The sequence below is a fragment of the Tenrec ecaudatus genome, chromosome 12 (assembly GCF_050624435.1).
Source record: "Tenrec ecaudatus isolate mTenEca1 chromosome 12, mTenEca1.hap1, whole genome shotgun sequence".
NCBI classification, from domain to species: domain Eukaryota; kingdom Metazoa; phylum Chordata; class Mammalia; order Afrosoricida; family Tenrecidae; genus Tenrec; species Tenrec ecaudatus.
The window spans coordinates 91,372,108-91,384,768 of NC_134541.1; positions in this window are offsets into that span (position 1 = coordinate 91,372,108).

Below are 12,661 nucleotides of genomic sequence, written 5' to 3' on the forward strand. Positions count from 1 at the left end.
TACCTCGCTCAGCCTCCACGGGGTGTCCACCGGTCACCTTGGTTGTAGACCATGGGCTCTCGCCACTATTCAACAAGCCTGGGCTCCTGATGCGACGTGGTGAACTTGAGTCGAGTCACCCTCGTGTTCTCATCGTTTTCACGTAAACCAAATCCACAGGTATGCGGGCCCATACACAAGCAGTCCTTTTATTGCTGCATTTCTCTGACCTCCACTCCATATGTAGATCCACGTGGTCACCCAGCAAGCAATGCAGCGTGCTCACAGGATCTCTTTAACACACAGTCTCAGGGATATGTTTCCTCCCTACTCCCAGATTTTTTTTTTTTTAATTTCTGGCAAAGACTTATGGTTCCTGAGTACACGAAAGCACTGGTGGGCATCTATTTCACTGCATAGCTGTCTTCCCAGAGGTGGTCTAAACCCAGCTAAAGGTCACCCCATTTTGGTGGCTCAAAGCAAGTGGGCTTACAAACTTTCATTTTTCCCACTTCCCATAGTTTCCCCAGAAAACCACTGAGTAAAGGGTGGCTTTGTCTGACCTCTGGATAGACAAGGAAGAAGAATTACCATGAGGGCAAGGTCAATTATATAGCTACTCTCCATCTTAAGATGAGTTTTTCCATTGCCCCACTGCTAGGTGTCCTATTTGTGACTCTGGCTCTCGTAGAGAAACGGGGGCACAGAAACTCATGTCTAAGTGAGACGCATATATCAAGGTTAAGTGTTCATCAAGCAGACATCCGAAAGCAGTGTGGTCCAAACCCACAAGTCCGACATTAACCCATTAACCCACATGTCCAACACCAATTGCAATGTCCTCCTCCATCTTTCAAAACAGACGGCATGTTGCTGGCTTAAGGAGGAGAGCCGAGGCAGTGAATGTGTAAGCAGAGCACCGTGGGCAGTGGATATGTCAGCATATCTCTGCACGGCTACTCCAACAGCCCAGGGCTTCCTCTGGGTTGGTCCATGTGTCTTCGGCTCAGGGACGTCTTGCCGGAAAGGAGCCTTGACAGCTAAAGCAGGGAACAAGCTGAGGCAGCTGCACCCTGCTCCCACGTTCAGAAATGAAGGGACCTAACTAGAATGGCAATGCTCAAGGAGCCATTGATCCCTCTGCCCTTCATTTAACCGCACGTGTGTATCATCCAGGTTGGCACAATCCACGAACTAATTGCACATTTGCGAACCTGGCACCCATTCAAAATTCTTTAACACCAACATGGAATTAAGTAACATCAGGACCTTAATTCTAAAACTTATGGAATGTTCCCCCACACGGAAAGTTTGTAAGCCAACTACTCTGTGCTTTTATACCCCAAATTTTACCTAACCACTTTACTTATGGCCCACTAATATAAAACCAGTGCTCAGAGGAAACCATCATTGCTCGCCATGAAGAAATCTGCATTCCAATAGGAACTTTTCAAAGTCTGTGTCCATCGCAAAACCAAAGCCGGACAGGCCGTGAATAAAATCAGCACTCTTAGGCACCAGTTCATAGTCTCGAATATCGCCGTCTGGTGGGCTTCTGGTCGACCCGTGCCGGCTACCTCGCTCAGCCTCCACGGGGTGTCCACCGGTCACCTTGGTTGTAGACCATGGGCTCTCGCCACTATTCAACAAGCCTGGGCTCCTGATGCGACGTGGTGAACTTGAGTCGAGTCACCCTCGTGTTCTCATCGTTTTCACGTAAACCAAATCCACAGGTATGCGGGCCCATACACAAGCAGTCCTTTTATTGCTGCATTTCTCTGACCTCCACTCCATATGTAGATCCACGTGGTCACCCAGCAAGCAATGCAGCGTGCTCACAGGATCTCTTTAACACACAGTCTCAGGGAGATGTTTCCTCCCTACTCCCAGATTTTTTTTTTTTTAATTTCTGGCAAAGACTTATGGTTCCTGAGTACACGAAAGCACTGGTGGGCATCTATTTCACTGCATAGCTGTCTTCCCAGAGGTGGTCTAAACCCAGCTAAAGGTCACCCCATTTTGGTGGCTCAAAGCAAGTGGGCTTACAAACTTTCATTTTTCCCACTTCCCATAGTTTCCCCAGAAAACCACTGAGTAAAGGGTGGCTTTGTCTGACCTCTGGATAGACAAGGAAGAAGAATTACCATGAGGGCAAGGTCAATTATATAGCTACTCTCCATCTTAAGATGAGTTTTTCCATTGCCCCACTGCTAGGTGTCCTATTTGTGACTCTGGCTCTCGTAGAGAAACGGGGGCACAGAAACTCATGTCTAAGTGAGACGCATATATCAAGGTTAAGTGTTCATCAAGCAGACATCCGAAAGCAGTGTGGTCCAAACCCACAAGTCCGACATTAACCCATTAACCCACATGTCCAACACCAATTGCAATGTCCTCCTCCATCTTTCAAAACAGACGGCATGTTGCTGGCTTAAGGAGGAGAGCCGAGGCAGTGAATGTGTAAGCAGAGCACCGTGGGCAGTGGATATGTCAGCATATCTCTGCACGGCTACTCCAACAGCCCAGGGCTTCCTCTGGGTTGGTCCATGTGTCTTCGGCTCAGGGACGTCTTGCCGGAAAGGAGCCTTGACAGCTAAAGCAGGGAACAAGCTGAGGCAGCTGCACCCTGCTCCCACGTTCAGAAATGAAGGGACCTAACTAGAATGGCAATGCTCAAGGAGCCATTGATCCCTCTGCCCTTCATTTAACCGCACGTGTGTATCATCCAGGTTGGCACAATCCACGAACTAATTGCACATTTGCGAACCTGGCACCCATTCAAAATTCTTTAACACCAACATGGAATTAAGTAACATCAGGACCTTAATTCTAAAACTTATGGAATGTTCCCCCACACGGAAAGTTTGTAAGCCAACTACTCTGTGCTTTTATACCCCAAATTTTACCTAACCACTTTACTTATGGCCCACTAATATAAAACCAGTGCTCAGAGGAAACCATCATTGCTCGCCATGAAGAAATCTGCATTCCAATAGGAACTTTTCAAAGTCTGTGTCCATCGCAAAACCAAAGCCGGACAGGCCGTGAATAAAATCAGCACTCTTAGGCACCAGTTCATAGTCTCGAATATCGCCGTCTGGTGGGCTTCTGGTCGACCCGTGCCGGCTACCTCGCTCAGCCTCCACGGGGTGTCCACCGGTCACCTTGGTTGTAGACCATGGGCTCTCGCCACTATTCAACAAGCCTGGGCTCCTGATGCGACGTGGTGAACTTGAGTCGAGTCACCCTCGTGTTCTCATCGTTTTCACGTAAACCAAATCCACAGGTATGCGGGCCCATACACAAGCAGTCCTTTTATTGCTGCATTTCTCTGACCTCCACTCCATATGTAGATCCACGTGGTCACCCAGCAAGCAATGCAGCGTGCTCACAGGATCTCTTTAACACACAGTCTCAGGGAGATGTTTCCTCCCTACTCCCAGATTTTTTTTTTTTTAATTTCTGGCAAAGACTTATGGTTCCTGAGTACACGAAAGCACTGGTGGGCATCTATTTCACTGCATAGCTGTCTTCCCAGAGGTGGTCTAAACCCAGCTAAAGGTCACCCCATTTTGGTGGCTCAAAGCAAGTGGGCTTACAAACTTTCATTTTTCCCACTTCCCATAGTTTCCCCAGAAAACCACTGAGTAAAGGGTGGCTTTGTCTGACCTCTGGATAGACAAGGAAGAAGAATTACCATGAGGGCAAGGTCAATTATATAGCTACTCTCCATCTTAAGATGAGTTTTTCCATTGCCCCACTGCTAGGTGTCCTATTTGTGACTCTGGCTCTCGTAGAGAAACGGGGGCACAGAAACTCATGTCTAAGTGAGACTCATATATCAAGGTTAAGTGTTCATCAAGCAGACATCCGAAAGCAGTGTGGTCCAAACCCACAAGTCCGACATTAACCCATTAACCCACATGTCCAACACCAATTGCAATGTCCTCCTCCATCTTTCAAAACAGACGGCATGTTGCTGGCTTAAGGAGGAGAGCCGAGGCAGTGAATGTGTAAGCAGAGCACCGTGGGCAGTGGATATGTCAGCATATCTCTGCACGGCTACTCCAACAGCCCAGGGCTTCCTCTGGGTTGGTCCATGTGTCTTCGGCTCAGGGACGTCTTGCCGGAAAGGAGCCTTGACAGCTAAAGCAGGGAACAAGCTGAGGCAGCTGCACCCTGCTCCCACGTTCAGAAATGAAGGGACCTAACTAGAATGGCAATGCTCAAGGAGCCATTGATCCCTCTGCCCTTCATTTAACCGCACGTGTGTATCATCCAGGTTGGCACAATCCACGAACTAATTGCACATTTGCGAACCTGGCACCCATTCAAAATTCTTTAACACCAACATGGAATTAAGTAACATCAGGACCTTAATTCTAAAACTTATGGAATGTTCCCCCACACGGAAAGTTTGTAAGCCAACTACTCTGTGCTTTTATACCCCAAATTTTACCTAAACACTTTACTTATGGCCCACTAATATAAAACCAGTGCTCAGAGGAAACCATCATTGCTCGCCATGAAGAAATCTGCATTCCAATAGGAACTTTTCAAAGTCTGTGTCCATCGCAAAACCAAAGCCGGACTGGCCGTGAATAAAATCAGCACTCTTAGGCACCAGTTCATAGTCTCGAATATCGCCGTCTGGTGGGCTTCTGGTCGACCCGTGCCGGCTACCTCGCTCAGCCTCCACGGGGTGTCCACCGGTCACCTTGGTTGTAGACCATGGGCTCTCGCCACTATTCAACAAGCCTGGGCTCCTGATGCGACGTGGTGAACTTGAGTCGAGTCACCCTCGTGTTCTCATCGTTTTCACGTAAACCAAATCCACAGGTATGCGGGCCCATACACAAGCAGTCCTTTTATTGCTGCATTTCTCTGACCTCCACTCCATATGTAGATCCACGTGGTCACCCAGCAAGCAATGCAGCGTGCTCACAGGATCTCTTTAACACACAGTCTCAGGGAGATGTTTCCTCCCTACTCCCAGATTTTTTTTTTTTTAATTTCTGGCAAAGACTTATGGTTCCTGAGTACACGAAAGCACTGGTGGGCATCTATTTCACTGCATAGCTGTCTTCCCAGAGGTGGTCTAAACCCAGCTAAAGGTCACCCCATTTTGGTGGCTCAAAGCAAGTGGGCTTACAAACTTTCATTTTTCCCACTTCCCATAGTTTCCCCAGAAAACCACTGAGTAAAGGGTGGCTTTGTCTGACCTCTGGATAGACAAGGAAGAAGAATTACCATGAGGGCAAGGTCAATTATATAGCTACTCTCCATCTTAAGATGAGTTTTTCCATTGCCCCACTGCTAGGTGTCCTATTTGTGACTCTGGCTCTCGTAGAGAAACGGGGGCACAGAAACTCATGTCTAAGTGAGACGCATATATCAAGGTTAAGTGTTCATCAAGCAGACATCCGAAAGCAGTGTGGTCCAAACCCACAAGTCCGACATTAACCCATTAACCCACATGTCCAACACCAATTGCAATGTCCTCCTCCATCTTTCAAAACAGACGGCATGTTGCTGGCTTAAGGAGGAGAGCCGAGGCAGTGAATGTGTAAGCAGAGCACCGTGGGCAGTGGATATGTCAGCATATCTCTGCACGGCTACTCCAACAGCCCAGGGCTTCCTCTGGGTTGGTCCATGTGTCTTCGGCTCAGGGACGTCTTGCCGGAAAGGAGCCTTGACAGCTAAAGCAGGGAACAAGCTGAGGCAGCTGCACCCTGCTCCCACGTTCAGAAATGAAGGGACCTAACTAGAATGGCAATGCTCAAGGAGCCATTGATCCCTCTGCCCTTCATTTAACCGCACGTGTGTATCATCCAGGTTGGCACAATCCACGAACTAATTGCACATTTGCGAACCTGGCACCCATTCAAAATTCTTTAACACCAACATGGAATTAAGTAACATCAGGACCTTAATTCTAAAACTTATGGAATGTTCCCCCACACGGAAAGTTTGTAAGCCAACTACTCTGTGCTTTTATACCCCAAATTTTACCTAACCACTTTACTTATGGCCCACTAATATAAAACCAGTGCTCAGAGGAAACCATCATTGCTCGCCATGAAGAAATCTGCATTCCAATAGGAACTTTTCAAAGTCTGTGTCCATCGCAAAACCAAAGCCGGACAGGCCGTGAATAAAATCAGCACTCTTAGGCACCAGTTCATAGTCTCGAATATCGCCGTCTGGTGGGCTTCTGGTCGACCCGTGCCGGCTACCTCGCTCAGCCTCCACGGGGTGTCCACCGGTCACCTTGGTTGTAGACCATGGGCTCTCGCCACTATTCAACAAGCCTGGGCTCCTGATGCGACGTGGTGAACTTGAGTCGAGTCACCCTCGTGTTCTCATCGTTTTCACGTAAACCAAATCCACAGGTATGCGGGCCCATACACAAGCAGTCCTTTTATTGCTGCATTTCTCTGACCTCCACTCCATATGTAGATCCACGTGGTCACCCAGCAAGCAATGCAGCGTGCTCACAGGATCTCTTTAACACACAGTCTCAGGGAGATGTTTCCTCCCTACTCCCAGATTTTTTTTTTTTTAATTTCTGGCAAAGACTTATGGTTCCTGAGTACACGAAAGCACTGGTGGGCATCTATTTCACTGCATAGCTGTCTTCCCAGAGGTGGTCTAAACCCAGCTAAAGGTCACCCCATTTTGGTGGCTCAAAGCAAGTGGGCTTACAAACTTTCATTTTTCCCACTTCCCATAGTTTCCCCAGAAAACCACTGAGTAAAGGGTGGCTTTGTCTGACCTCTGGATAGACAAGGAAGAAGAATTACCATGAGGGCAAGGTCAATTATATAGCTACTCTCCATCTTAAGATGAGTTTTTCCATTGCCCCACTGCTAGGTGTCCTATTTGTGACTCTGGCTCTCGTAGAGAAACGGGGGCACAGAAACTCATGTCTAAGTGAGACTCATATATCAAGGTTAAGTGTTCATCAAGCAGACATCCGAAAGCAGTGTGGTCCAAACCCACAAGTCCGACATTAACCCATTAACCCACATGTCCAACACCAATTGCAATGTCCTCCTCCATCTTTCAAAACAGACGGCATGTTGCTGGCTTAAGGAGGAGAGCCGAGGCAGTGAATGTGTAAGCAGAGCACCGTGGGCAGTGGATATGTCAGCATATCTCTGCACGGCTACTCCAACAGCCCAGGGCTTCCTCTGGGTTGGTCCATGTGTCTTCGGCTCAGGGACGTCTTGCCGGAAAGGAGCCTTGACAGCTAAAGCAGGGAACAAGCTGAGGCAGCTGCACCCTGCTCCCACGTTCAGAAATGAAGGGACCTAACTAGAATGGCAATGCTCAAGGAGCCATTGATCCCTCTGCCCTTCATTTAACCGCACGTGTGTATCATCCAGGTTGGCACAATCCACGAACTAATTGCACATTTGCGAACCTGGCACCCATTCAAAATTCTTTAACACCAACATGGAATTAAGTAACATCAGGACCTTAATTCTAAAACTTATGGAATGTTCCCCCACACGGAAAGTTTGTAAGCCAACTACTCTGTGCTTTTATACCCCAAATTTTACCTAAACACTTTACTTATGGCCCACTAATATAAAACCAGTGCTCAGAGGAAACCATCATTGCTCGCCATGAAGAAATCTGCATTCCAATAGGAACTTTTCAAAGTCTGTGTCCATCGCAAAACCAAAGCCGGACTGGCCGTGAATAAAATCAGCACTCTTAGGCACCAGTTCATAGTCTCGAATATCGCCGTCTGGTGGGCTTCTGGTCGACCCGTGCCGGCTACCTCGCTCAGCCTCCACGGGGTGTCCACCGGTCACCTTGGTTGTAGACCATGGGCTCTCGCCACTATTCAACAAGCCTGGGCTCCTGATGCGACGTGGTGAACTTGAGTCGAGTCACCCTCGTGTTCTCATCGTTTTCACGTAAACCAAATCCACAGGTATGCGGGCCCATACACAAGCAGTCCTTTTATTGCTGCATTTCTCTGACCTCCACTCCATATGTAGATCCACGTGGTCACCCAGCAAGCAATGCAGCGTGCTCACAGGCTCTCTTTAACACACAGTCTCAGGGAGATGTTTTCTCCCTACTCCCAGATTTTTTTTTTTAATTTCTGGCAAAGACTTATGGTTCCTGAGTACACGAAAGCACTGGTGGGCATCTATTTCACTGCATAGCTGTCTTCCCAGAGGTGGTCTAAACCTAGCTAAAGGTCACCCCATTTTGGTGGCTCAAAGCAAGTGGGCTTACAAACTTTCATTTTTCCCACTTCCCATAGTTTCCCCAGAAAACCACTGAGTAAAGGGTGGCTTTGTCTGACCTCTGGATAGACAAGGAAGAAGAATTACCATGAGGGCAAGGTCAATTATATAGCTACTCTCCATCTTAAGATGAGTTTTTCCATTGCCCCACTGCTAGGTGTCCTATTTGTGACTCTGGCTCTCGTAGAGAAACGGGGGCACAGAAACTCATGTCTAAGTGAGACGCATATATCAAGGTTAAGTGTTCATCAAGCAGACATCCGAAAGCAGTGTGGTCCAAACCCACAAGTCCGACATTAACCCATTAACCCACATGTCCAACACCAATTGCAATGTCCTCCTCCATCTTTCAAAACAGACGGCATGTTGCTGGCTTAAGGAGGAGAGCCGAGGCAGTGAATGTGTAAGCAGAGCACCGTGGGCAGTGGATATGTCAGCATATCTCTGCACGGCTACTCCAACAGCCCAGGGCTTCCTCTGGGTTGGTCCATGTGTCTTCGGCTCAGGGACGTCTTGCCGGAAAGGAGCCTTGACAGCTAAAGCAGGGAACAAGCTGAGGCAGCTGCACCCTGCTCCCACGTTCAGAAATGAAGGGACCTAACTAGAATGGCAATGCTCAAGGAGCCATTGATCCCTCTGCCCTTCATTTAACCGCACGTGTGTATCATCCAGGTTGGCACAATCCACGAACTAATTGCACATTTGCGAACCTGGCACCCATTCAAAATTCTTTAACACCAACATGGAATTAAGTAACATCAGGACCTTAATTCTAAAACTTATGGAATGTTCCCCCACACGGAAAGTTTGTAAGCCAACTACTCTGTGCTTTTATACCCCAAATTTTACCTAACCACTTTACTTATGGCCCACTAATATAAAACCAGTGCTCAGAGGAAACCATCATTGCTCGCCATGAAGAAATCTGCATTCCAATAGGAACTTTTCAAAGTCTGTGTCCATCGCAAAACCAAAGCCGGACAGGCCGTGAATAAAATCAGCACTCTTAGGCACCAGTTCATAGTCTCGAATATCGCCGTCTGGTGGGCTTCTGGTCGACCCGTGCCGGCTACCTCGCTCAGCCTCCACGGGGTGTCCACCGGTCACCTTGGTTGTAGACCATGGGCTCTCGCCACTATTCAACAAGCCTGGGCTCCTGATGCGACGTGGTGAACTTGAGTCGAGTCACCCTCGTGTTCTCATCGTTTTCACGTAAACCAAATCCACAGGTATGCGGGCCCATACACAAGCAGTCCTTTTATTGCTGCATTTCTCTGACCTCCACTCCATATGTAGATCCACGTGGTCACCCAGCAAGCAATGCAGCGTGCTCACAGGATCTCTTTAACACACAGTCTCAGGGAGATGTTTCCTCCCTACTCCCAGATTTTTTTTTTTTTAATTTCTGGCAAAGACTTATGGTTCCTGAGTACACGAAAGCACTGGTGGGCATCTATTTCACTGCATAGCTGTCTTCCCAGAGGTGGTCTAAACCCAGCTAAAGGTCACCCCATTTTGGTGGCTCAAAGCAAGTGGGCTTACAAACTTTCATTTTTCCCACTTCCCATAGTTTCCCCAGAAAACCACTGAGTAAAGGGTGGCTTTGTCTGACCTCTGGATAGACAAGGAAGAAGAATTACCATGAGGGCAAGGTCAATTATATAGCTACTCTCCATCTTAAGATGAGTTTTTCCATTGCCCCACTGCTAGGTGTCCTATTTGTGACTCTGGCTCTCGTAGAGAAACGGGGGCACAGAAACTCATGTCTAAGTGAGACTCATATATCAAGGTTAAGTGTTCATCAAGCAGACATCCGAAAGCAGTGTGGTCCAAACCCACAAGTCCGACATTAACCCATTAACCCACATGTCCAACACCAATTGCAATGTCCTCCTCCATCTTTCAAAACAGACGGCATGTTGCTGGCTTAAGGAGGAGAGCCGAGGCAGTGAATGTGTAAGCAGAGCACCGTGGGCAGTGGATATGTCAGCATATCTCTGCACGGCTACTCCAACAGCCCAGGGCTTCCTCTGGGTTGGTCCATGTGTCTTCGGCTCAGGGACGTCTTGCCGGAAAGGAGCCTTGACAGCTAAAGCAGGGAACAAGCTGAGGCAGCTGCACCCTGCTCCCACGTTCAGAAATGAAGGGACCTAACTAGAATGGCAATGCTCAAGGAGCCATTGATCCCTCTGCCCTTCATTTAACCGCACGTGTGTATCATCCAGGTTGGCACAATCCACGAACTAATTGCACATTTGCGAACCTGGCACCCATTCAAAATTCTTTAACACCAACATGGAATTAAGTAACATCAGGACCTTAATTCTAAAACTTATGGAATGTTCCCCCACACGGAAAGTTTGTAAGCCAACTACTCTGTGCTTTTATACCCCAAATTTTACCTAAACACTTTACTTATGGCCCACTAATATAAAACCAGTGCTCAGAGGAAACCATCATTGCTCGCCATGAAGAAATCTGCATTCCAATAGGAACTTTTCAAAGTCTGTGTCCATCGCAAAACCAAAGCCGGACTGGCCGTGAATAAAATCAGCACTCTTAGGCACCAGTTCATAGTCTCGAATATCGCCGTCTGGTGGGCTTCTGGTCGACCCGTGCCGGCTACCTCGCTCAGCCTCCACGGGGTGTCCACCGGTCACCTTGGTTGTAGACCATGGGCTCTCGCCACTATTCAACAAGCCTGGGCTCCTGATGCGACGTGGTGAACTTGAGTCGAGTCACCCTCGTGTTCTCATCGTTTTCACGTAAACCAAATCCACAGGTATGCGGGCCCATACACAAGCAGTCCTTTTATTGCTGCATTTCTCTGACCTCCACTCCATATGTAGATCCACGTGGTCACCCAGCAAGCAATGCAGCGTGCTCACAGGATCTCTTTAACACACAGTCTCAGGGATATGTTTCCTCCCTACTCCCAGATTTTTTTTTTTTTAATTTCTGGCAAAGACTTATGGTTCCTGAGTACACGAAAGCACTGGTGGGCATCTATTTCACTGCATAGCTGTCTTCCCAGAGGTGGTCTAAACCCAGCTAAAGGTCACCCCATTTTGGTGGCTCAAAGCAAGTGGGCTTACAAACTTTCATTTTTCCCACTTCCCATAGTTTCCCCAGAAAACCACTGAGTAAAGGGTGGCTTTGTCTGACCTCTGGATAGACAAGGAAGAAGAATTACCATGAGGGCAAGGTCAATTATATAGCTACTCTCCATCTTAAGATGAGTTTTTCCATTGCCCCACTGCTAGGTGTCCTATTTGTGACTCTGGCTCTCGTAGAGAAACGGGGGCACAGAAACTCATGTCTAAGTGAGACGCATATATCAAGGTTAAGTGTTCATCAAGCAGACATCCGAAAGCAGTGTGGTCCAAACCCACAAGTCCGACATTAACCCATTAACCCACATGTCCAACACCAATTGCAATGTCCTCCTCCATCTTTCAAAACAGACGGCATGTTGCTGGCTTAAGGAGGAGAGCCGAGGCAGTGAATGTGTAAGCAGAGCACCGTGGGCAGTGGATATGTCAGCATATCTCTGCACGGCTACTCCAACAGCCCAGGGCTTCCTCTGGGTTGGTCCATGTGTCTTCGGCTCAGGGACGTCTTGCCGGAAAGGAGCCTTGACAGCTAAAGCAGGGAACAAGCTGAGGCAGCTGCACCCTGCTCCCACGTTCAGAAATGAAGGGACCTAACTAGAATGGCAATGCTCAAGGAGCCATTGATCCCTCTGCCCTTCATTTAACCGCACGTGTGTATCATCCAGGTTGGCACAATCCACGAACTAATTGCACATTTGCGAACCTGGCACCCATTCAAAATTCTTTAACACCAACATGGAATTAAGTAACATCAGGACCTTAATTCTAAAACTTATGGAATGTTCCCCCACACGGAAAGTTTGTAAGCCAACTACTCTGTGCTTTTATACCCCAAATTTTACCTAACCACTTTACTTATGGCCCACTAATATAAAACCAGTGCTCAGAGGAAACCATCATTGCTCGCCATGAAGAAATCTGCATTCCAATAGGAACTTTTCAAAGTCTGTGTCCATCGCAAAACCAAAGCCGGACAGGCCGTGAATAAAATCAGCACTCTTAGGCACCAGTTCATAGTCTCGAATATCGCCGTCTGGTGGGCTTCTGGTCGACCCGTGCCGGCTACCTCGCTCAGCCTCCACGGGGTGTCCACCGGTCACCTTGGTTGTAGACCATGGGCTCTCGCCACTATTCAACAAGCCTGGGCTCCTGATGCGACGTGGTGAACTTGAGTCGAGTCACCCTCGTGTTCTCATCGTTTTCACGTAAACCAAATCCACAGGTATGCGGGCCCATACACAAGCAGTCCTTTTATTGCTGCATTTCTCTGACCTCCACTCCATATGTAGATCCACGTGGTCA